Here is a 27,339-nt window from a genome sequence, read left to right as displayed (position 1 = left end):
GTTATACAATGGAACAGCTGCTGATGTTACAGGGTTTGTTTGAACTAATCCTGTTTCAGAGGGTTGAAAAGTAATTACACCAGGAAGTGTTACCAATTACTGATTATCAGCACAGTATGATACACATTTACACCAAACTAAAGATGTCTGGTGAGCACACTGTAACCCCCTAACATTATATGCATAGCCATACAGCCCAGCCTTGAGCTGGTCAAACACCCTGGCCAGACTGAAACATATGCAGAAATATTAGGTACAGACAAACCCTGCACAAGTAGCAATGTTCAGAAATATAACAGCAGAACTCACATGTAGACCAAATCTTCTAGGCATTACACACAATATATTTGTTTGTCTCAATACAGCTGTTGCAATAGATTTCAAACAACACTTCCAGGCTGTCTTCTTCACAAGTAAGGCATAAGGACAACGCCCAAGTGGAGTACTCAATTATACTACACCGTTGCGATGGTAATGGCTAAGGGAGTAGCTGCACAGCTGATGTGCATGTAATTAACTACTGTGGAACACCAATTGGTGATCAGGATAGCACATGTTACTGATTTCTAACTATAAAAGGATGCCTGCTCACACATTCAAACCATCTGTATCTACCAGCAGAATAGTACAAAATACCCAACAAAGATTGAAACACAAACCGAAAACAATTAATATACCAGTCAATAACACCTCCAATTACTAAGAAGGTATGTATAACATTTAGTATGTCTGTGCATGTAGTACCTGTTCTGTAATAATTACAGTGTAATCAATGCATATAGTGGAAATAGCTATCTTGTAGTGATGTATTGTTGAGCAGTAGTAATGCTTGTAGTATTCTATGTGTGTACTGCTGTAGGTCACAAGGCAAACTTCTCATGCACCACAAGGGACGATATATATGGACTTGGAATTCATCATTTTTTTCCAGCCACTGTCAGTGTCAGGGTTGGTCCAAAAAGTATGTGCTATAACAGGGGATAGTATATGCTGATATATTGTAACAGTAGACATATGTATGGTGTATTAGTGAGATGAACGTGTCAAAGGTGGGCTTACTGTGCAAATATGATTTGCATTGTGGGATATTGTGCCAATAACTGTGTAATGTACAGTATTTTAGGCAGATCTGTATTCCATTTTACATAGCATGTCTGTTACATTATGCAAACTTTAGTTATGTCTATTGGCAATTACAATACTCAATAACAGGATACATATGACCTGTATTCATCTGACAGTTTAGCAGCATGATAGCAAAGAAAATTGGAAGAGCTAGGTAACTATCCATGCACATAAGACATGTAATATCCACTTCACTTGTATCATTTGCAAGCAATAACAGCTGTGCATGTGTACATGCTATGCAAATGTGTAGTGACCCTTGTTACAGGGCTGGCCCAAATGGCTATGTGCACACCTACATAGAGTGGATATTGAGGGCAGAGACACACTGGTTGAACTTTCAGGCTTGTGTAGTCTAACCTCTCATTGCCAACCTAGCAGCCACCTGCAAATACTGTATGTAAGGTTGTGCACAGTACTGGTAATGAAACAGGTTGCATATTATCTGTAACTCCAGTGTAACATCTGCAGAAGGAGTGTAAGATGTAGGAGACCACTGCCCATGTGTAATAGCTGCTTCATAGGTGATGGCTTACACTATCTGATTATATCCTGATCATGTTGATAGTGGCAGCAGAGTCTATTGATACTTGACTCTGTTTGGGGAGTGGGTGTCTGTGCTCATCAGAGCTCATGGTTCTGGTGGATATGTGAGTATATACCCAGAAGGGGATACAGACCTGTTGACACTTGCATCATCTGTAATCAACTATCAGGATGTGATGTGCCCCTCAGAGGGGGATTGCTGCTAAAGGTAGCTACTATGTTTCTGTAATAGACAGTGTTGTCATGTCCATAGCACAAATATTTACTTGTGAGCATCACTGTCTAAAACATCTTCATAAGCAATAAGTAAACTAAATACAGTACTTGGTACTTGTAGCACTGAATGCTCATACAGGCATGTCCACTAGTCAGCTACTGGTGTTTACTAATGTCAGCTTTGTGTATGTGGCCATCCTGGGGGAATGTAATCTCTGTGCCATGTACACTGCCAAACCCACCTAACACCACACCCCACACATTGTCTGGGATGCAGCTACAGGGGTAAGCTGTAAGGCAGTCCAGTCTACAGCCATGACTGGACTGGACAGTCATGAGGTGTAGGTTAAAACATGCATCTCATCACCACAACCAACACATACCCTTACCAGAACACAGTAAGGACACCCACACATACCACCAGAAATCACACACATTCACAGAGGCTTCTAAGTATCTAGCCAAGCAAGAGACCTCCCAAGCTGGAATAGATAGACAGCAAAATGCAAAGACTGTATGACATAGTTTGCATAATTGTGCCACACCTCAGAACACATAGCCAGAAACATGCCCAACAGTACTCATTTGTGAATGCAGACACCATGTTACACACCAAGCTATACGAGGGCAAACATACTGTCAGCTGTCTGTCTGCCATGATTATCCACATACCCATACTCTCAGACCACTTTTTGAACTATACACATGGCTCTGGCATATTCCATGTTGTTGTGCAGGACCTGTGATGCAGTAGCCTGGACTGCATGGAAACACACATGTAGGAACTGTCAGGTCTTGTAGCACATGCAGGTATGTCCCAAGGCCTGGGTAGCATTCTGCCATTGGCCAGAATGATACTGCAGTACAGGGACAAAAGGATTGTATTCCACAATTATCTAATGTACTGGTGTAATTCAAAGGGTATCCAGTATCTCTCTGCCTGGGATAACATGGCTGACAGACCATGATGCTTTGCCAGACAGGGCCTGCACCTGTCAACCCTGGGAATCTGGATACTGGCTAGGGCTCATGCTTCCCCTATAGTGCCTTCATCATGCAAAGTTCCAGTGAAAGTCCACTGCTGTAACCGGGACAGCCAAGCAATAAACTGCTGGTCTCGCTACTTAATGATACATTTCAGAAACTCAGTATGGACTCACTTACATCAATCCTTAACATGGAGAACATATCTGTGCAGTGACTGAGATATGACTCAATGCTCCAGAGAGCACCCCTGCATGACCATGTTATAACACATACCTCATCTCTTGGCCATTATCCTTTATTGGAACACACGGGTCACAGGTGTGTCCATATTCCTGAAGTATATGTACACCCCCACGCTAGTTGCACTTGCATAATGTCAGATGCAGTATGCTGAGCAACTACCTTTGTGCCAAAGTGGAATCCAAATTGCACCTTGCGGCAGATAACCCACCATGCCTCAGAATTCCCAACTGTCATATTTACTGTAATGGGGAATATAAGGTTTGAGACAGAAAACCATAATAATGGCTACTCTCAACTATCACATTATGAACTGTGAAGACACATGTACCAACACCTGTGCTCAATACATGTTGGATTTCATCAACCCCAATGACCTGGATCACCGTAGTCACACAATCAGGGCTAACAGTATGCTACACATAGTCAGTCTCCAAAGCCAATGTTATGCTTCTTAAGAGTGAAGTGGTGACTGTCATTGCACCCATGCAGATGAACAATGCATGGGGAAATGCTGAAACCTACACAAATGCACTTTAAGCACTCACATAAGTGCAGTGATTGTTCCATTGAAACAGAACCAAGATTCAACCAAACACAAACAAGAAGGCAAACTGGTGGTACCCTGCCTTAAACTGTACCACATAAGGTAGTAACTGTTGCAAGAGTTAGCACACATGAGTGGAGGTGATCCCTGGTCAGCCTGAGTAAGATGCAGATACACCATATAAAGCCACACAAAGCTACTGTGAAGCTAATCAGCCACATATTATGTGGCCAATCACAGAGCAGTCTATAGCTGTGCCATGAATCGTAATGGCAACAACAAGACCTGCCGTGCTTCACAGCACTATGGCATGAGAAGTACTGCACCTACAGAAATAGCACCTGTTCATCCAGATAGGGTCTTGGATAACCTAAACCCACACTCACCTCCCCCCCAACAAGTACACATATTTATATATCCATGTACACTACAGGTACAAGCTGCACTCTCTAAAGCCATACATACAGCTTGCATGGGACCTGTCAACATCCCAGGGTGTATCCTACACAAATGTAAGAACAATTTGCTCTCCACATACACATCATGTTCAATCATAGCTTCATGTCAGGCTGTGTACACACTGAATGTTGCACAGCAACAGTTATCACACCCCACAAAGGGGGAGACACCACTGATAATGGGAAATAGTGCACTACTACCCTGCTGAGTCTGGTCTATAAGGCCATGGGCCTTGATCAATTTATTTGATCTAGTCAGTATAGATGCAGATGACAGTAAGGTTGATTCACACATCATATCATGACCTTGCCAGGTCTTAGGACACCATCACCTATACTGTGTTCCAGCTACACTCAGTAAACTAGGTGTATATTCCTATGTCACAGGAGTGGCTGGCAACTGGACTGCTGGCAGAACCAACACTACAGAAGGTGTCTGACTAATACATGCACATCAAACCAGTGCCAGCTACAGTAATACAGGGTTAATTCCAGGTACTCCCCCTCATTGTTATCTATACCACACAGACTAACACAGAAGGCATCTGCCTATTGAAGTTTGCAAATGACTATGAACTAGGAGCAATAGTTGACTCAATGAGTGCTGCGGGCAACATACAGAAGGACCTTTGTGGGTCAGATGTGTGGTGTGTGACGTATGGCCACAATCTGACAGCTAAGTATTGCATTGTCATCCCCTATGTTAAAAGCCCTGTACCCATGAACTACCACCTAAGCAGTGGTCAACAGAATGGAAAGTGTGTGTATGGGATGCAGCTGGACAGTAGTCTTTCCTTTGATAGTTACTTCACCACACCAGTCAGGTAGTCATAAGTGGCACCCCTAATCATGACAGGGTGCCATCCATGAATATAGAGATCATTGTTCAGCCATACTCAACACTCAAGTGACCCATAATAGATCACATATTTTCCATAAGGGTTAATGGCCATGTTCAAATGGCCTACACCAGCCTTCCAAATCCCTAGCTCCACTATGTAGTATGATGCCTACCCTGAATAAAGCCATGTCCAATGCAGAGATGTTGGACATGCTACACTTACACATCCTGATTACAAATAAACACATACTTCATGGACATCCACCTTTCTAGTACAAGGATCACAACATGCCTGACAGATCCCTGTCCCATACACTTTACATACTCCTGCCATACTATGCATTCCTGTCCAGCAAAGCTGCACATTGCCCCTCTTTGAGACATGGTGTGATGACTGCATGGCAAATATATCAGTAACCCTGTGGATCAGTTCTGTGGCACTGCTTTTACTAGCCACTGAAACTTAACTGTCTGTTGGTTACAGCTAGGTAACCTTTCGGCTTAGGCTCATAAATGGCCTAGAGCATAAAGCCTACTAGTTCACTATGACCATACATGCTATAGTTGATATCCAACCCTGCTAATACCATCAAGCTAGCCATTATCCCATGTGTTTCACATGAGCAACACAGGTAATACATGGCAGGATGCTAAACTGCTGTACAGTGCCGTGTAGATGTATATGGCAAAACACATACATGTAAAAACTTTCCATGAGCAAGTCTGCAGGGTCACAGGTCATGTCCCTTAAGGCTGTGTATGACTATTTATGTGACATATACACAGTATTAAGGTCTATTGCATTAATGTGAACACATCCAGGCATGTGCTGATAAGTAAAGACACCAGTACAGGCAAACAGACATGCCCACATCAAGACGACATCCATATGGAGTATGAGCAATGTCATCAACTGACACACACATCTATGGTGATAACATCAAATCACCAGTACGTGTCAAATGTGTGTGAGTTAAACATGTCAGTGGTGTTAGTGTCATGTAGATTTGCAAAGACATATTTGTAATCTTAATAAATGTGATACACATGTATGTTCAGCTGTACTTCTGTAATTCTCTGTGAGTTACTGTGACCTGTCTCCATCATTATGTCTTCCAGTTATGCCACGTGCCAGGCTGCCACCATACACCCACTTGGAGGATGAGGTCCTCATTCCATACCTCCTTGACAACCATGTAACACTCTTCAGCCATGTGCCACAGAATGCACAGCAGCGGGATGCCCAGTGGGAGGAACTGTGCAGGAGGGTAAATGATGTTGGCAGCCACAATCACACCTATCAGCAGGTGCGTCGACATTGCACTGACATCATTAGATGGGTGAAACAGTGTGCAAATGCAAATGCCAGGGAATAAGGTGCAACAGGTGCAGGGGCCACTCACCCAGCCCCCACTCACACGTACCGAGGGGCTACTGGCCATCCTGGGGACACCTGCAGAACTCCATCCACAAGCTTTAGCTGGCATTGTGGAGGTGGGTGTCTCACAACCACTGAGCTTGGAGTTGCCTGGTAAGGCACTGCTGCACATATAACACAACTATATTTCATACGGTTACATATGTTACATTGCACCCTGTAGCTATCACACAGGTGTGGATAATGATCTTACTGCTGTGACACTCCTATTTAGGTACCTCTGGCATTTCGCAGCGACAGCAGCCTGTTGCAGGTAAGATTGTTATTATTTATCAGGCTCGATAATGCACAGATCATATTAATTGCATGCTATCTGCTATGTGACCATTTAACAGACGCACACATAATGTATGGTGGCCCTGTTAATATATACAGGTCAGACCTGCAATGCATCACAGTGGTTACCCATGTGGAATAATTGAAGACTATTTAAAACACCTACACTAAACCTTACAAACTGTCAATGCCAGATGTGTGGATAGCTGTGAATACAATGGTGCAGGTGTGGCTCACTGTAGGGACATGTACTACAGATCAGCATTACACATGTAGGGAATACAAACAGTACTATACAGAGAGCATATGTGTGCACACACTCTAAATGTTTTGGAGCTGGAGCATGACCAGCCCACAGGATTCACCCTTGTGGATTATACCCTTGCTATGAATGTCACACAATGTCATGTGCTATCTGACATGTCCATTACATTTAGTGGGCTGACTGCAACACTGCTTAACTATCCTGCAAAACATGCTATCTCACATCCCAAACATACCACCCTTTGTCTGCATAACCCTGTCCTCAGTGGAGCATATGACATCTATGGGTGTATGTCATATGGGACAACATGGACATGTGAAATAGATGCCCATCACAACCATTGGACAAAACATGTTTACACATGGCCATGGAGGATGGTCAGAGACATGAAGCAACACACACAGTAGAAGTGATGTACATGTGTGTACACCCTGTTGTACATTGGCTCATCACAATACATCTATGGCCTTTGTGTAATGATGATATTGCAGATGTGAAACACTTAACATCATACAGGCCTGTGCACAGCTTGTGTAGGCATGGCATCAAACCACCACATAACATGTCTTGAACATCATGAATGTGTCATGACATGAAAGCATTCACCTATACAGTATCCAGATACATACATGTGTTGCACAACATACACATACAACCACATCAGACCACAGATACAGTACATTCACCTTGCTGGTGTCAGACATAACTGTCATGCTTGCTCCTCATGTGTGTGAGGTACACAGATGGCATGTGGGACATGGAGTACTGCTAAGTTAGCCATGTCTGGGCATAGTTGCTAGGCATCAACAATATGGTTGCAGATGTGCAGGAATGTCATCTGTATACCCTTCAGTGACATGTGCCACATATTCCACATTAGGGTTTAGTGTGTATACACCTCAGTGACGTGGGTCACGTTCCACATTAGATATGTATTGTATCTGAACACAGTCATGGCTTTGAACTGTGTCTGTAACTCACGCTGTATAGCAATAGTGAAGCCACATGATGCCCTGTAATGGCTATGCACATCAGCTCAATGTGCAGTATGTCACTGTATATCTGTAGGAAGGACTGACAACACTGCATCAGCTGAAGGTCCATGTTTTTATAACACATCCCTGCATTGGGACACCATTACCTCCCTGTATATTTGATAGGACACCGTTGTGTTAAACATATATGCATGTCATTCAACAAGTCAGCAGAAGACATGTCATACTACATGTGATTGGCAAGGTCATATGCCACACATCAGGATGGTGTACTGTTAAACAGTGCTGGTCTGTGGCACCATTGCAAAGTAGGGATGGCCATGTCAAACATGTGTGTACAGCCACATGCACATTGTCTGTAGACTCAGCTCAGGGGTAAGCAGAATAATGTTGAACAGACATGCACTGCTTTGGGGGAGATATGCAAGCTAGGGCTCAGGCAAACATAGTATTCACTCAACATACCCTTCTGCACATGCCCTCCTCACACATAGGGGCAGTGGCCAACACAAAGCATCAGTGGCAGATGTACAAAGGTCAGCGATAGTCTGTTAACATGTGGGGTATGTTGCACAAAACATGGCAGTGCGGTGCAATGGTGCATAGTGCATGCACTGTGTTGCAGGTTTGGGGCATAGCCTACTAACACAAATGGTGCAACACAGGGATGTATGCTAGCTACTACTATAATTGTGTAAGGTGCATGCCTTCTGCTATAACACGTGCATGCTGTTGTGTGCAACTCTGGGATGTATAATAACTACCACTATAAATGTCTAAGCTGAATGCCTCCTGTCATATCGCATGCATGTTGCATGCCGTTGGGTGCCATAGCATGTGTCTCTATGTGTGTACTGTGCTGTATAACTTGTAATGTACAGTTCTTGTCTGCCCCTCACAGGTGTTGATGTAGGTGTGTTGCCCTCCTGCGGTCCACCTGATGTTAGTGTCCCCACAGACTCTAGCAGTGATGATGAAGGTATGATTGAGGCACAGGCAGGGTAGTCAGGGGCTGAATATGTGCCATTGGTTGTCATTCCACCTGCATCTCCCTCATCCCTGCACATAGTTCTCATGCCTACACATGGCTGGTGGTAGCATGGAACAGGAAAGTGTGGAGACTATGGAAGGTATACCTGCACACCATGATCCCAGCCAACTGACTGGTGATTTCCCACACAGGCTTGTGCCCAGTGCTGCTTGTAGGAGGACCTCTGGCCAACATGCCCCTGCAAGACATAGAAGATCAGCTGGTGTCACCAGACGCATGTTTCAGGCTGTAATGGAGGCACAGGCATGTGCTGAATGGCACAACAGAGAAGGTCTGAAGCTTCAGATGGCTGCTGTCTTTTCTATAACTGACAACATCCAGGCAATTGCAAATGCTCACCATCATCTTGCAGATGTTTTGGATAGACGATTGGGTGACATGGTGGGAGTCCTTGACCATGGCATGTCAATTCTCGAGCGTGGAATGTCTGTGCTGGAACTTCTGGTGGGATTGAGGCATTGGGCACGTGGACATAGGCCAGCTACATCACCTGTTGAAGGTCTACGTGAACATGCTACTTCACATGCCAGCTCCCATAGTGGCAGTAGCAGCAGCAGTGCAGCTGGTGCTGTGCTGTCCACACCAGGACACAGCAGGCCATGTGCACGTGGTCCTGGATGGTCCCAACAGGGACACAGTTCCAGTGGACATGTGTCATCAGACAGTACCCAATCTGGACCTCTGCCTGGTAGTGCCCGTGCAACCCCTGGCATGCACAGGTCACGTGGCCATGCCTGGACACCGTGAACTGTGAAACCTGCCCTGTACAGTCTGCAGCTGTCAATAATACCCCTGTGTAGGCCAGCCACATGCCAGAAACAAATGTAGGGCACCTCAACACACACGCATAACATCCACACATGCCCAGTGAGATCAAAGGCCCTAACCCACACACATCCAATGGTGCAGACTAGGCCTCTGGCAAACATTATCACCCTGTGCATATGATGATGCATGTGCCGTATCCCTGTCATCCACACCATTGGTGCAGGGATATGCTCACATAGTCTGATGCACAGGGTGAACATACTAGGAAGACAACTGTAGATTACAATTGTTGAGTGGTGTTGACAGGCAGCAGACACACCATTTAATACAGTTTTAGAATGCATTTTGTACTTTAGACAGTATATATCATGTGTAACAACAGTAACTGCATGTTGATCTTGTTGTCCTGCCTTCCTCTTTCAGGTGTAATTGCATGTGTTGGGGGATGTCATTGTTTGGGGTTAGTGTTCCATATGTAAATGTAGACTACTCACAGGTCTGTATGACAATACCTGCACGCACTTTGTAGTTTCTACATCACAGTTATAATATCCCAAGTTTCAAACATGTTTACTGATCTAATGATCCAAGGGCATGATAGCTGTGTAGTAAGCTACTGTGGCCAGAGCAATCACATCCATAGTGGGTGACATCACAGGTATAGTTACCTGGAGTGGGGAGGAGGTAAAAGAGTGGTTTGCAGATGACAAGGGTAATAGCCAGTGGAAAAAGTGGTTTCTCATTGGGAGGCAGTAATACCCACTCTCATGACAGGATGCATACACATACACACCCAGGGATTCACAGACACAGTAACACACCCACACACTCAGAGATTCACAGACACAGTAACACACACTCTGACACACACACACTCAGTTGCCAGTGTTGGGATGAGAACCCCTGCCTATGTGCAAATCATCATTATAGTACTATGCAATTACAAGACGCATCACTGAGATTACACATGTACAGGTAGTCAGAATGGCCTAAGATCGAGGACATCAACAGGGATACTAGATTGCGGTGAGTGTATGTGGGAACAGGGGTTCATCAGTAGGCTATGTAACAACAAACCTCACCCCAGGTCGTACATGTTTACAGGTGGTTAGAATGACCTTCTAAGATTGATGACATCAACAGGGATACTAGATTGCATTGAGTGCATGGGGGGAGGGTGTCTTATCATTTCACTATGGTAAAATACAGCCTCACTCCAGGGACCGGACAGCCATACATACACACACACAAACACACACACTCACACACACACACACACACACACACACACACACACACACACACACACACACACTGCAGCATTCACAAAGATATACACCTATGTCACACACATACAGACACTTCACATGTGTGTGATTCAAACACCTGCCTATGTCTTGCTTTCTACACTTCACTCTGTACAGATATCAAAAACTGTGTACAGGAGGTTGAAAAACATTTGGGATGTATTCCCCACCATACGTGCCATATATGGACACACCCACACATGCCACTACTGTGAATCAAACAACTGCCTATTTCATGATAGGTATTACAGAGCGATAGCACTACTGCACGTGCTACAAAGCATACTGACTCTTTCCTTTGCCAACTGTGCCAATATATGCACAATATATGCACATGGGAGGTGTTACTGCTCCAGGTGTCAAGAGTTTTGCCTTCAGTGTCACTCTTACTGCATTCTACGTTGTGTGTCTTCCCCTTCAATTAACAAAACCATAGCTTAGCAGTTACACAGGTTATTGTAGGAATGGTTGTAACACACCTGTGAGCTGTTCTCAGTAATCATTCATCTGCAAAGTAGCCCCACCACTTAGTAGTTATGTCCAAACATCTGTCCATACCTAAATTACAGCTTACTGTACTTTGAGCATATCACCATATACAGTTGGCAATGTTGAGGCTGCATTGCAACTGCATGATGTACTAAGACAACAGTCACCTTCAAACATCAGACACTGCACATGCTTGGAATCTAAACACACATCAATACATGTAAACATATGCAGTCTCCATCAGTAAGTGGACTAGCAGGTCAAGAGGATACATTCCACACCTTCCCCACACCATGTGTGAAACCTAGCTGAGCATTACACCATAATGGATGTTGTATTCATGTACTGGTAGGACACACAACCACCTTCACTGAGTAGCCAAGTGTACATTTATGCCAACAGCACATCAGCAAGACACACAGCAATATTCCATGTCATGATCCCACAAACTGTTAGTTGACAGTTCCACTGTGAAGCCAGGACACTGTAATGGTCAACAGTGAACACATTATATTTGCCACACACACATCATATTTGCCGCACACACCTCATGATTACTTGAAGACTGCCAGCAATGTGCTCTGTTTGAGCTAGGCATTACACTTATTCAAGCATTCGAGGTTTGTGGCTTGTAAACATCTCACCCCAGCATGTTCTGGCCATTATGGTAATAAGGTTAATGTCCAGACAGCACACAGCATGCATGGCTTACAATTGTTGACATGGAGTATATGTAGGAGCTGTGGGCACACGTGGCTGCACATGTCATGGACATATCACCTGTAACTACTCAGGAACATACAGAGCATAGCTCTATTTCCCTGAGTCTGTCAATACAGGCTATGTGTATAGGTCTTATGATCTTGTTATTTGGGTATGTTTGTAGGCATTGCATTTGGAGGGCATGTCTAATGACATACATGCCACATGGGTTGTTGTATGATATGATAGGTGTCATGGGTGATCAGTAGCAAGGGAATAATACCTTTGTCAACACAGATATCAAACCATATGTAATGTTAGCATTCAGCAGCCATGGAACTATCTTCCATGTGCATGTGTGTAATGAATGTAGCCACCTGTATGTACAAAGGACAACAACAGAAATGGTATTCTCATTTATGTTGTATGAGTGTGGGATGTACATATCCAGGACAGGTACATCTAGGTCATATCCAACCATGAGGGTGTTGTTTACTGGTGTACAGTAACAGTCAACTGTGTTAATGCTGACAACATCTGAGGGACCCTGGTATGTGTACAACTGACCTGGTTACAAACAGTGGTATTATTGCATTGCATAACACATTATGCAACTGTGTCAGTACATGGGTACTTTGCACAGTTGATGTAGGGCTAGGTACAGTCCACCAGTTGAAGGTTATTTTGGTGTTCTACCATACTATTTCATACCACATGTATGGATGTGTGTTGGTAGTCTGAGGACATGGTGGTGGATGTATATGAGGATACAACCTAGAATGCAGCTTTTGCCACTGTTACCTGTACCTGACTCATCTGTGATGGATTATTTCAGAGTAGTCATCTTTACTTGTGAGTAGCCTTTATGAATATGTGGACACGACCACCTGGAGTGGTCCATACCAGTGTTATGGCCCACATGTCTGGATCTGAGTTATATGGTTGTAGTGCTATTGTGCACTACAGAGCCTTCAGCCAGGTGTTCCTCACTACACAGATGTCAGTATTCCCCATTGTAGGGTCTACATTGAGCAAATGGATTACAAAAGCCACACATCTAGCACTGGTTAGCATAAGCATCCAATGCAATTGTCTTGTAGGTGTCAGGGTGTTACTTCTGTGTTTAGGACTTGTGCCTTGGAATGCCACTATATGGGTAAATACGACCTAGGTATTATCCACACTACCTTGAATCATGGATGCATGTGCTCTGTGACAAAGGCATGTCTTCTTTCAGTCATAACATCCCAGAATGACAGACACTGGACAATATCATAATTATAGCAGGACATTGGCTCATTGTTTTGGTCAAGCAGTTGCCACTTGTACCATGACATCATTGTGAGTGGCAGTATTGTGCTTGGTATCAAATGCTACATCTAAGGTGATGGACAGCAGCAGACGATGACCAATGTCAGACATGCTTAGTGGAGCAGTCCTGCTAATAATGACAACTACTAACACAGCCGGGAGAGGTCATCTTGACACCTGCACCTCACATATTATGCTTGCACATGCCACTGTTCCAAGTGTAATACCAGTGTCCACAACCTGATATCAATGTATGCCTTTCAGGGCAGCAATGTGTGTGACACATGCTGTAGTTAGCATCCACCTATGTGTCCCAGTTAACCTATTGTCTGTCACTTGCATACATGCATGATTGTGTATACTTCACACACACACACACACACACACACACATATATATATATATATATAGCAGTACTTCATGTACATGTATGCATGTGTATCACACAGCACAGATGCAGATATATCAGTTACAGGTCACATACAGGTATCTGGTAGTAAACCTGTATGATGTGCATATATACTGACAGTTAAGATGTACATAGCTGTAAACTTGTGTGTTTACAATAGGAGTCCATTACAACGTGTTCTGTACTTCGAATTGTATGAGCATGCACACTGTGGCCTTCTGTGGTTAGAATCAGAGTGCATCCCAAACAGCCCTGTGCTACTAAGTGTATGAGTATACCCACTGCCACCTTGTGTAATTTGAGTCAGTGCATCCAAACAAGCCCTTTGTTTCTAAGTGTATGAGCATGACCAGTATAAGCTTGTGTAGTTGTAGCCATAGTGCATCACAAACAGCCCTGTGCTACTAAGTGTATGAGCATGCCCACTGTGACCTTGTGTAAGTGGAGTCAATGCATCCAAACAAGTCCTTTGATTCTATGTGTATGAGCATGACCACTGTAACCCTGTATAGTGATAGTAGTTGTCCATTCCACAGATGGACATACTCCAGTTCAGGGCTTGTTGTACTACAACTATACCTCTCAGGCCTACCTATGTCTTACCTGCAGATGATTGTCTTGTTTGTGCATACAGGTTGTAATGGACTCCTACTTTAAACACACAGGTTTACAGCTATGTACATCTTAAATGGCAGTGTCCCTGTTGATGTCCTCAATCTTAGGTGGGCATTCTGACTGCCTTGAAATGTGTAATCTTTGTTTTGCATCTCAGAACTGCATAGTACTGTAATAGTGATCTGTAGATAGGCAGGAGTTCTGATCCCATTACTGGCAACTGTGTGTGTGTCAGCAAATGGCAGAGTGTGGTTGTATGTGTGTATTTGTGTCTGCATCCTGTCATGACAGCGGGTTTTACTGCTTTCCAAAGGGAAACCACGTCTTGCACTGGCCTTTATCCTTGTCATCTGCTAAACCACCCTTTTCCCCCCTCCCCACTGCAAGTAATCAGTCCTGTGATGTCACCCAGCTCAGAAGCAGAATCAGAGTAAGTGTAATTGTATGGGTTCTGTGGCACATACCCCAACTGCATACCACTCTACTAGTTACCTTTACATAGGCAAGACTTGTAAGCACAATACTGGCAAGTGTGTGTGTTTTTGTGTGTGTGTGACTTCCCTGTAGCTAGGCATACACATGTGTTATGTCTTGTAACATGCTTCACACCATGGTAGTCATCTATGGTGAGTGGAGTCTACCAATTATTACATAGTTAGGGATAGGTTCATAGGTTCATAGGTTGGTACTAGGCTATCAGCCCTAGGGCCTATACAAGCCTAGCCATAACAATTCCCTGGCTATTTCTTCCCACACTATTTACTTCATTGGACCCATGTCTAGCAAGGCAACTGACGTGATCCCCGGGGTGAATTTCCTTTCTCCCATCCAATCGTCAAGGTTCCTTTTGAAGAGGGCCAAAGAGGCACTCTGCTTGACATGTATGGGCAATCTATTCCAGAGTCTGGGGAGTCTCTGGGTCAGGAACCTATCCCTCCAACATGTTTTGTTTATTGTGATGACAAGGTTTAGATCCCTGGAGCATGTGGCTCTGAGGGATTGGGATTTCTTTAAGTGTAGTATGTTCAACAGTTCTGGGTTTGACTTGGCCTTGTATGTTAAGCAGAGATCGCCTCTGAGTAGACGATATGAGACAGAGTATAGCTGGAGTTTTTTAAGGTGGTCAGCATAGGGCATCTGCTTTAGGCCTGTGATTCTTTTAGTGAGATATTTCTAAGGCCTTTCCAATTGTTGCAGATGTCTTGAGAGGTACATACCAAATGGGGCGTTGTATTCTAAAATGGATCTAATGAGGGATGAGTACAGTGGGACAATGACCTCCTTTTTTCTGGATGAAAAGCCCTTAGTGATGAGGTGTGCCACATAGAAGGATTTTCTGACTGTTGTGGCGATGTGGTTATCAAAGGTGAGACCACTGTCCACCTGTGTCCCTAAGTCTCTTAACACACTTTCGGTGTTTAGTGTACTGCCAACTATATGGTAATTCACGGGTACATGTTTTTTCACAAAGGGGATAACTATACATTTCTTGGCATTGAGCTTGAGCCCATGGCTCTGGCACCAAGCATCTGTTTCTGTAAGGCCCTTTTATAGAATATCCACATCATTTGGGGATTCAATAATGGCTCCCAGTTTGCAGTCATCTACAAACTTTGTTAGCCAGAGTCCCTTAGTGTTGGCCTGTACTTCAGAGAAGTAGATGCCAAACAAGAGCGGTCCCAGGACTGAACCCTGAGGTACTCCACTTGTCACTTGTCTGGAGCTGGATTTGGAGTTGGCTACTTTTACAGTGTGGGTTCTATCAGTAAGCCAGCTAGCAACCCACTGGGTGATGTAGGGATTAATGCCCAGCTTAGTAAGTTTATCTATGATTCCAGAGTGGGGGATGGTGTCAAAGGCCTTGGCAAGGTCTAGATAGGCTGTGTGGACCACCTTACCCTTGTCCATGGCTCTGGAGACTGATTCTAAGAAGTCAATCAGGTTCAGGAGACAAGATCGGCCCTTCATGAACCCAAACTGCGTGGGGGTCCAGTGTTTGAAGGTTGCCAATGTCTTTGTTTATAAGTTCCATGATAATGTGCTCCATGGCCTTGCAGATAAGGCTTGTAAGACTGATGGGATGGTAGTTTCTGGGATCCAAGGTGGATCCCCCCTTGTGGAGTAGGATAACTGCAGCTCTGTGCCACTCAGTGGGCACAAAACCTGAGGTGAGGCTATGATTAAACATGACACTTAGGTGCGGTGCCAGTTCATATTGTAGTTCATGTAGTACACAGCCTGGGATGTCATCTGGTCCCATGGATGCTGTATTCTTAGCTTTGGAGAGTGCGTTTTTTACCTGTGTGGCCGTTATTACCGGAATTTGGCAATCTTCCAGTATTGAGATTGGGCCATTTAGGGGGTGAGAGGGGGGGTGAAGTTGACAATGAATCGATCTGCCAGGATATTGACAATATCCTTGGGATCAGTATATTTAATGCCATTCTCTTTTAGCTCAGAGCAGATCTGAGCATTGCCATTTAGATTCTTGACATAGTTATAGAATGCCTTGTGGTTGTCTTTGGAATCTTTGGCAATTTTATTTTCATAACTAGCTTTGGAGGATTTTATGAGGGATCTCAGTTTTTTACTGAGGCTGGTAAGGGAGTTTTTTGCATCCTGGGATTTTCCTCTTTTATGCAATAGTTTCTTCCTTTTGTTGTAAAGTTTGGTTATGGCAGGGGACCACCAGATTGGCTTCCTTTTTTTGGATGAGAGCATCTTGGTTTTATTTGGGATGGAACGATTCATGTATGAATGGATGTGCTCGTACAGTGCCTTAGTGTAGGATTCAGCAGTTGAACTTTCAGTTCCCGTCTGTATGGGTGTTATGAAGTTTGTCACTTCTGACTTGAGTAGCATGAAGTTGGCTTTGGAGAAGTTTTTTATGGAGGTTTCCTTACTGGGGGGTGGGGTGGGCTGTGGATGTTAAGGGTGATTAGCTTATGGTCAGACCTGACTAATGGGGGGGGGTGATCATAGGTGTGGAGCATCGATTTCCCATGTTGGTAATGACCAGGTCTAGGATATTGGAGGCCCTGGTGGGACTATGGATTAGTTGATCCAGGGCATTGGAATTTATGAATTCCAAGAACCGTTGAAAACCATAGAAAGAATAGACAGTCCAGAACGACTGCTGTTAGGTATGTTATTTTCCGGTGCCACTGTCGAGCAGTGACACAGATGTGGTCCCTGGGGTGTATGTCCATACCCATTATTCCCCCATGCAAACTCCACAATCCCCAGGGTATATTTCCTTAGCCATCATTCCCCACAGGAAACTCTACATACACAACAACCATCCCTTTTCTGGTGGACTGATTATTACAAAAAACATTTACAGTCAAAAACATAAATACTTATACAGAGTAAAAATAGTAAATTTTTAACATTTTAAGGCTAAAAAGAACAAATTTAGAAAAAAAAAACTTCTTTTGGTACAAATGTCACAAGAAAGGTAGATATATTAATCATGTTTAGAATTAAAAGGGAATAAAGAAACATTTACTGCAATTACAGGAGGATTATAGAGGAAGAGAGACAAGATATGATGGTAGAGATATTAGGATTAAGCTGAATAGGGATTGTATTGTGAGGGATATGAGAAAGGGAGAAGAAGAGAGGGTGAGAGATCAAAGATTAATAGGAGAAGAGATTGGGGAGAGATGGTCTATGTATAAATGGTTAGTATGGAGTTTGATTGTTTGGTGATTATGAAGAAGATTGGTTGGATAATAGTTTTGAGAGGCTGTTTATGAGATTAGGAGAGGTTTGGGTGGGGGACCTTTGGGTTTGAGTTTATGTGGTTGTGTTAGGTGCGTGTATTTTTAAGGTGAAGGAAGTTTAGGAGGAGAGGAAGAGGAGAGAGGAAACAGTGGTGTGAGTGTAGTGCTGAATTAGGCAATTTAGGTTAGGAGGTTATAGCAGCTTATGGAGAAAGAGTAGAGAATGAATGAATGTTGTGCTGCTAGCTTATTTGAGAGGACAGGAGGAAAGCAGTTTTGAATAAGTTTTGAAGAGAAGTTTTAAAGATTGTATAGCATAGGAATTATTGAAGACCTAGAGGCTGGAGAAAACTTAAGGAAGAGCTGATAAGGCGATAACTAACGATTTTCAAAGTGCGGTATATTGGACCTTTATATGGATGGCTTTTTGATTTTGGTCAAGGGTTATAATGGTTTGTGATTTGGAAGAGTCTATCTGTATGTGATCAGCTTTAGTTAGTTGGTTTAGCTTTTAGGTTTTGTTTTGTTCATGAATGAGTGCTAAGTGATTTGATTTCATCCAATGTTTGTGAAATTGAAAAAAAGCCAGAAGTTTTATTTTTGGCATTGAGTTTGAAGTGTTGAGATTTCCTGATGTTGATTGTATCATGAGGATATTGTTGTGAATTTGAGAAGAGAATTGATTTTGTTTGAGGAGAGATAAATGGATGAGAGAGGATTGATGACAGAATAATCATATTAATATTGTGATAATCATTGATTGGATGATGGAAGAGGCATTTTCCAATAGATAGAGATTGGGAAATAGCTAAGGGGAGAGGAGGACTGGAGAAGGGCCTTAAACTTAGAAGGAGCTATGTGGTATTTTAGAAGATAGCTTGGAAACCATTTGACAGTTTTGGAGGAGAACCAAGTTTTGGTAGAGACGTGCTGATATAGAGAGGTCAAGAAACAGTAAAAGTTAACAGGAAAGGACAAGGTGGAGACTGTCAACCGAGTCTTATGATTTGGCACAGGAGGGTCTGTGAATGTAGGGGAGGTGTGGTTGTGTTTACAGAAAGATGTTAGTTAGGTTTGGGGTGTGTATGTGTTAAGATGTGAAAGAAGTTTGTAGTGGTTAATTTTCTAGAAGTTAAGGAATGAAGAGTTGTTGATTGTGTGAAGTGTTTTAATAGGGGTATTTTGCGAATGCAGATTTACAATGCAATTATGAATGGAAAGTTAATGATGTTGGAATTGATTGCAATCGAGGAATAGGGATGCTTGCAGATGTAGGGTAGAAAGGAATGTTGCATTGGGCATTGGTGTTGGGAAGCAGTTTCAGAATGTTGTCAGGCAATTAAGGTTTGGCTTAAAGTTGAGGAGGTAGGAGCTTTTGAATGGCAGGGTAGAGTTAATTGGAAAGAGGGAGAATTTTGGTTATAGGGGATAGGGGAAGGGTTTAGTTGAAATAGGTAGTATAGGGAGAGAGTAATAGAGAAGAAGATTTGGTGGGAATAGGGTTATTGGCAGGAGAGGGGGAAGAGGTAGTGGGTGAGAAGGTGGGGTGAAGGGTTATTTGCAGTAGCGGAGGGTGTGGATAAAGGTGAAAAGGGGCTTGTAGAGGAGGAGGAATGGTTTCTTGGGATTTTGGGGTCTGGGGTTGGGGTATGGTGTAGGCTATCAAGTCTGGTGGAGTTTCCTCTGTTAAATAGGGTGAGGTTTTTTGCTTGTGTTGGGGAGGAGATCCTTTATTTGATCTTAGTCAGTTTTTTATTTTTTTCTTTATTTGAAGGGTTATTATTGTTTATGTTGTTTAACTTTCTTTTTTTTCTTGTAGAGTCCCCATAGAGTGTTATGGTATTTATCTAGGGTAACATGTGGTTTAATGGTTTTGGTTAGCCAGGGGGCATGGCAGCCTTAAGTTTCTTAGTGGGCTATTTTATGATTTAAGTTTTTTTTCTTGCTGTTAACTGTAGGGCTTTTAAGCACAATTACAAGTATTTAGATTTTATGTAATTAGGATTAACTGCTTCTGATTGGACAATTTGGATTGATTTGTGCAATTAACTGCTTTTTGGAATCTATGATGGAGTTGGTTGAAACTTTGAGGTGGAGTCATGATGTGATGTAGACAGGAGATCGCAGGAGTAGGCAGAGTGAAACGAGGCAGATCAACTATATGGGGGTCAACCAGAAGTCATGGAATATGTGGGCCACTGGAGGGTCCTTTATGGTGTGGGTATGGGATGGATTGATGTGAAGTAAGTTAAGATTGATGATTGGGGGATGGATGGTTGATTGGAGATGGGAAGATCTTATGTTTTTGATCTGGTTGGATTATGGTATGGAAGCCAATTAATGTTTATCCAAGAGAGAAGTATTGTTTCAAGTGTAGAATAGAGAGGATGCTGGGGAGATGTGAGGATGCTATGTTCGTGTGTGTTGGGATTGTAGGCACTTGTAAGGTAAAGTTGGCAGGTTGTTAACTTGGAGTAGGGAATAGGTTTGTCATATGGGGGGTGGGAATAGGAGGGGAACATAGGGGGACCCGATCTTCTTTTCTTTGGGTTCTGTCTTTCTTGAATTTTGAATAGGTGGGTGGAGTTATTTTTGAGTCTGAACTAGGAGAGGGTTTTTCTGAGGTTTTGAGATTTATAGGTATGTTATAGTTTGTTATACAGATATAGAGTATAGAGGATTTTATTTAGGATATTATACATGAGAGGAAAGACTATAAGAAATATAATTGTTGTGAGGAGGAAAGATGAGGAGGGATTAGCTTGGGATAAGAGGGTTAATGAGGGGGTCAAAAATGAAAAAGAAAAGGGTTCAAAGAAAAGATGGAAAGGAGGAAAAATGTTCAAAAGTGTAGGTGATGCAATAAAGGGTGTATGTATAGTATAGTTAATATAAGGGTGTATAGTATAGTATAGTATAGTATAGTATAGTTATAAAACTTTGAATGGTGTTGTGTGGAATGAGAGTAAAAGATGGGGATGGGGGAGTGTGGGGTGGTGGTGAGTGGGGAGTCAGGGGGGTTCAGGTGGTTGGTAAGGAGTTGAGGTGGTTGAAAGGTAAAAGGTATGAAGTTGGATAAAGATATGATAGTTTAAGAGAAATGATATAGAAAGTAAAAGAAGAATAAAATAATTAAGGGCATGTTGAGAAAGGATTTAGGGCTGTTTGTTGCTTGTAATATATGTGATATGTTTGTTATGTATTGTATATGTAAAAACTTGTGATGAAAATAAAGATAAGAAGTAGTAAGTATAAGAGTGGTAGTAGTAAGAGTAGGATGTAATTAAGAGAGGTTAGAGTGAGAGAAGTAAAGAAGAAGAAAGAAAAATGGGTAATGTGTGTGGGTGGTGTGGTGTATGTTAATTTGTTGTGGTGGTGGTGTGGAAGGTTGATTGGTTGAGGGGTGATTGGTTTAGGAGTAGGTGTGGAAACAAGAGTAGAGGGGAATAGCTAGAGGATTTGGGGGGGGGGGGCAGGGGGGGGGGGAGGAGGGAGAAGGAGGAAGAAATGAATGGAAGGGAAACAGAGAAGGACGAGAGCCAATGATTAAGATTTAAATGTTATAAAACAAGAGTTGCCTCTGTTTTGTGTACACGTCAATTCCTTTGGAACCCTTCTGTGTAACAAAGGGTGTTCAGACATGTTTATATATATGGCTATAACTGTGTCTGTGTATATGCATATATATATATATATATATATATATATATATATATATATATATATATATATATATATAAAACCGCAGTAGTGGTGCTGCGGTAGCATTGTCGCCTCACAGCAAGACGTTGTCCCGTTCGATTCTCAGCTAGGGCATCTTCTGTGTGGAGGCTTACATGAATGGGAGTACCTTCATTGAAGGTTGTGCATCAGAGCTGGTAACTCGGCACGTAAAAATCCACTACCAAACATTAGCGGACCGGATTTATGCCTAGGTTTATCAGCAGTACCTGATTTTGGTATTATTGTGAATGCCATAGCCAGGTGTAGGTAGAGGGAATGCACCATTTTACACTCATTCATTGTCTTGGTGACCCTCACACAGAAGTCTATCACCTTAAGTAGGCATGACCTTCCTTTAACAAAACCAAACCGGGATGGGTCCATTGTCTCTAGGTTTCCAATGTTTTTGTTGATCATTTCCATGATAATTCATTCCATGGCATTGCATATTTGACTGGTCAGACTAATGGGTCTGTAGTTTCTGGGGCTGGTTGATGGTCCACCCTTGTGAAGTGGGATAATCATCATAGTCCTCCACTCATGTGCTATGTAGCCTGTTTTGAGGATGTAGTTGAAAAGTGACTCAAGTGGTCCTGATAGTTCATGTTTTAAGCTATTTAGGAGGCAACCCAGGTTATTGTCTGGGCCCACTGAGCCTGTGTTTTTGGCCTTAGCAATTGCCAACATGACTTGCTCTATGCTAATAGTTGAGGGGGTTGCGCTAATAGGGATTTCATGGGGGGCAGGAGAGAATGGGGGGTGAAGTTAAAGCTGAATCTGTCAGACAGCAGATTTGTTATGCCACTGTATTCAGTGAAGGTGGTACCACTTACTAGTTGTTCAGCACACTGCTGTATATTACCTTTAAGGTTTCCAACATAGCTGCAGGAAGTCCTGTGGTTGTCTTTAGCCTGACAGGCTAAGGTAATTGGACTTGTTGCATTTAATTAGTCATCTATGTTTCCTGTTTAGTTTAATTAGTGAGCTCTTGCTTTTACAAGGTTGCTCTTTCTGATTTTGGCCATAAATTTTCTCCCTTTGTTATATACCCTGGTAAAGGTAGGATTCCACCAGTGCAGTTTGTTTTTGGGGTTTGTTTTGCGCTTACTTTTGGTGGGTACAGTAGCCTTTAAGCAGCCATATAAATGGTTGCACAAGATTTGTGTGAAAAATTCCACATAGGTTGCTGTGAATTCAGGGTTTGGAGGGGCTTGGAATTTTGACAAGCTGTCACTTAATAGGATGTAGTTTTACTTTAGAATAGTTCCTAACTGTTACAGGTTTTGCTGGGTTTTCCATGTTGATTTCTATTTTGAAGGAGACAGCTTTGTGATCTAATTTCAACAGTGAGGTTGTGACACAGGGTGGGGTGCAGCACTCTCCCATACTGGTGAGTACCTATGTTTGGAGTGTGCACTATCTGTTCAAGGGTATTTATGCTAACAAAGTCCAGAAAGTGTTGTGCCTCTAAGCTGGAGGCAGTGTATGTTTCCCAGTCTATAAAGTGTAGCTGAAATCTCCCATGAATATGGTATTTGGCTGGATGATGAGCACCTCCAGCAGGTCTAGGTAAATGTTATGGGATTCTTGGGGCATAGATGGTGACCTATAGCTTGCTAGGATATAGTATAGGGACTTTATCTATGGTGATTTGCATGTGAATGAACTCCAGGGTGTTATCCTGTTTAACCAACCTAAAGGACATGTGTAGACTGGGCCATCTCCAGCTTTAGTCCCTGTCTGTGTGGCTGTTGGTCTAAGTATGTGGAAGACACTGAAGCCCTGCACTGCCAGAGTACCTTCTGCAGTTTTAAACCATGTCTCAGTAATAGCAAAGATGTCTACATTCTCCAGAGTGAGGAGAGCTTGTAGGGTGTGGAGTTTCTTGTTAAGGTTCCTAGCATTATCTAGTAACATCTTTAGCTTCATTTGGGTTTTGCTTGCAAAATTGGTAGTTTTATCAATTTGGCATTGCCAAGAAAAGGCTCTAAGGGGGTAGATAAAGCTGCAGCCAATATCCAGAAGCCCAGCGGGGACAGGTGCAGACCATCCCTGGTAAAGCAATTTGGTCTATTAACTATGCCCTTCTGTGCTGATAAATATTGAATCTCCCTGGAATGACATCAGAAACTAAGCCAATTGTTAAAAGTAATTCATTTTTTTGCTTATACTGTGGCATCATCCTTGATTATGATAGAAAGATGTTCAGTGCAAGGCACATACTTGTCTGAAACACAGATTCAGAGAGATCCATGATGTCTTTCTTCATAAGGTCCAGTGAGGTACATCTCAGATCATTTGCATCCACATGAACTATGATAGAATCATACTGGTACCTATGGTGCATTGACTTGAATGTGCATATAACCTGGCAGATGCTGGATGCAAATAAGTAGCTAACCATTATCTTCTCCTTGTCCAGTCTGGTGTGTGGGGCAAATGTGTGTCATATAATGGAGTCCCCTATGACAAGAGTTCTGGTTAAAGTGTTTGCTTGTCTTATGGGCTTTGTTCTTGGTGGTGTTTGGTGTTACTTTTGGTGTGTGCTTTAGAGATTGCTGAGGATAGGTATTGCTGTTTGTACGTTTAGGAGATCTTTGAAGTTTGGAAAGACTGATTTTTAGTGCAGCAGCATAAGATGGACTGTATGCGGGCAAGGGGGATAAGATCCTTCCAATCCAACAAGGAGGTTTATGATTACCTGATTTGAAGAGATATTTTAGAGCTACACAGTTAAGGCTCATATAGATAACATAAGTAGAAAGCTATAATTCAAACTGGAAAGGGATGATGATGAAGCATGGGGAATTCAAGAAATAAGAACATCCTTAATGAGAATAATAACAGCCATACAAAAAATTATAAAGTAGCATAAAATATTCTAAGAACTAATCCAACTCAAGCAGTAAGCTATAATTCAATTTGGAAAGGGATGGGGATGAAGCAGGGGGGGAATTCAAGAAATAAGGATAGAGTGGGATTTTGAATGCAGATTCTTAATGAAAATAATTGGTATGCCGCGGTGGTGCAGCGGTAGCGTTGTTGCTTCACAGCAAGAGGTTCTACCATTCGATTCTCGGCTGGAGTGCGGGGAGTGCCTTCTGTGTGGAGTCTGCATGTCCTCCCCGCGGTTGGGTGGCGTTCAAAAGACAGGCGTAAAAAGGCGTGCCTTTGTTGAAGGTTGGACGTCGAGCTGGCACCTCGGCGTTCGTGAAAATCTACTGCCAATCATTAGCGGACCGGAGTTCCGCTGTGGCGACCCCTAACCGGGAAAAGACAAACAATAACAATCCTTAATGAAAATAATAACAGCCATACAAAAAACAATATTCATAAAGTAGCAGAAAATATTCTAAAAACTAAGCCAACACAAGAATGGAAGGAAGACTGCAGTTAAGGGACTAGAGAATGGGAAAGAAGGACTGGAATTTACTAGAGAAAGCTGGTGAAGGAAACAAGATATTGAGAGCAAAAACTAGAGAGGGAAAGATAACAGAATGGGAAGATGCTAAGAACAGATCTGGACTGCAGACTAGAGACTGCCTTTCTAATCAGGGATTGATATCACAGAGTATAGGCAAAGAGAAAGCCGAGTCTAGGCAGAAACTGCTGTTAAAAAAGGATAATTAGTTGGGCATATAAAATATTGCACAATAACTATAGAAATCAATTAGACGAGATTAGAAAAGATTTGGAAGCGAGAATGGATAAACAATTCACAAGGAAACAATGGGAGATGTGTAGATCCTGAATATGCAACAAAGTCTAGAAGATTTAGGATTTTTTCTTGGATGTGTTTGCATAGGTATTTTTATACTTCTAGCAGATGCCAAAGAATTTCTCCTCAGGTAGACGGCAAATGTTGGAGGTATGATGAAGAAAAAAGAGGTAACTGGCAAAACATGTTTTGGGAGTGTAATGAATTGTCAGATTTAAAAATTTCCCTACAGACTACTATGTCAGAAATATCGGGTGAGCAAATGGGCGTAACTAAGGAAATTATTTTTTTGAGTTGGGATACAGGATCTGAATTACGCACAGTAAGGCATTGTTAAGTTTAATTCTGGTGGCCACCAAAAGTAGCTACCAGAAAATGTAATTCAAAGTCTAAACCAACTGCATTTGAAGTAGTAAATATTGTAACAGAAAAAAAGAACTGGAAGTGGGATCTATTGAAAAGGGTAGGATTAAATTACATAGACAAATGGAAATTGTGGGAACAATACTTGCAGAATAATGTTTTAGAGGATGAATAAGGTTTAAGGGAAGGCAGGAATTGCACAATTTATGTAATGCTGGATTGATGATAGTCATATAAAATAATATATGTGATATATAATGTTTGTAACTGGGAATGTTAACATGGTTTGTTTGCCGATTTCTTAAGTGGTAATTCAATAAATGTGTTAAAAAGATGGTCTGTGTGTGTGTGGTTGACAATATGTGTGGTGGATGTATTTTGTTTGTTCTGACAACCTTGTTTGTAAGGTGAGATTTTTGCCTCCAAGGAAATTGTGCATGTACATCTCTCACAAACTATATTAGTTTCTTTAAGGATTAAAAGGTTATCTGTGAATATATGACAATTACAACATTGTCTTACCATGCCCATATCTACCAAGCTGGCTACAGAGACATTTGGAAATTGCATATCCATGTTGTCTGGACCTGTATTAGGGTAGGCTATTATGGTTTGAGGACTGGATTACATAGAGGTCTCCTAAGATGGTCTTTAGGTTTAGGGACTACAGTTGGATAGTGCTATGATATAGTATTAATGCTGTTAGATGTGCAAGCTAGCTGCTCCAAGCTTCACTTACAGGTTACAGTTCTAATACTAGTTATATAGATAAACTTTGCTGTTCAAACATTTGCGTCTGTACAGGGCATTGCCATCTGTTGCTGCATAGTAAGCAGCTCCATGTAGGGTTGTCTAATTTGATTAACTTATTTCTTAGATCCAGGCTGTTATTATTTGCTTTCTGTGTCAGTGATCAGTTTATATGTTTTTGTGATTGACTAGGCCAGTTGCAGTTATCCATCATTTTTGGATTCTATCACATCTATTTCCTTAGATTATCTAACTGTATTGGAAAACATATATTGATTATTTCATTAATGAAATGTCTTATTCCAGCTTCTGCTTAAACATGACTTTTTAATCATATTGTCATGTAGCTCAGATAATGGTCTGACCAGAGTGTATTTTTATAAAACTATTTTGTCTTCTGTTTAGTTGATGTTTTCTTTTCACTTTGTGCCTCTGACTTGGATTTGGCTGAAAATTTTCTATATAATAGTTCAG

At 42.2% G+C, this 27,339-nt stretch overlaps 1 protein-coding gene across 3 annotated transcripts in view; it reads right to left on the bottom strand.

Moving 5' to 3' along the window:
* OXR1 (oxidation resistance 1) overlaps positions 1–27,339 on the bottom strand; it is a 4,227,902-nt gene that overhangs the window by 2,293,940 nt on the left and 1,906,623 nt on the right. The gene's annotated exons all lie outside the window — the stretch shown is intronic.

The sequence above is a fragment of the Protopterus annectens genome, chromosome 3.part0 (genome assembly GCF_019279795.1).
Source record: "Protopterus annectens isolate FY-2018-M chromosome 3.part0, PAN1.0, whole genome shotgun sequence".
Classification (NCBI taxonomy): domain Eukaryota; kingdom Metazoa; phylum Chordata; order Ceratodontiformes; family Protopteridae; genus Protopterus; species Protopterus annectens.
Note: the sequence above shows the minus strand (reverse complement) of the source record. Positions and strands in the feature narration are given on the sequence as shown.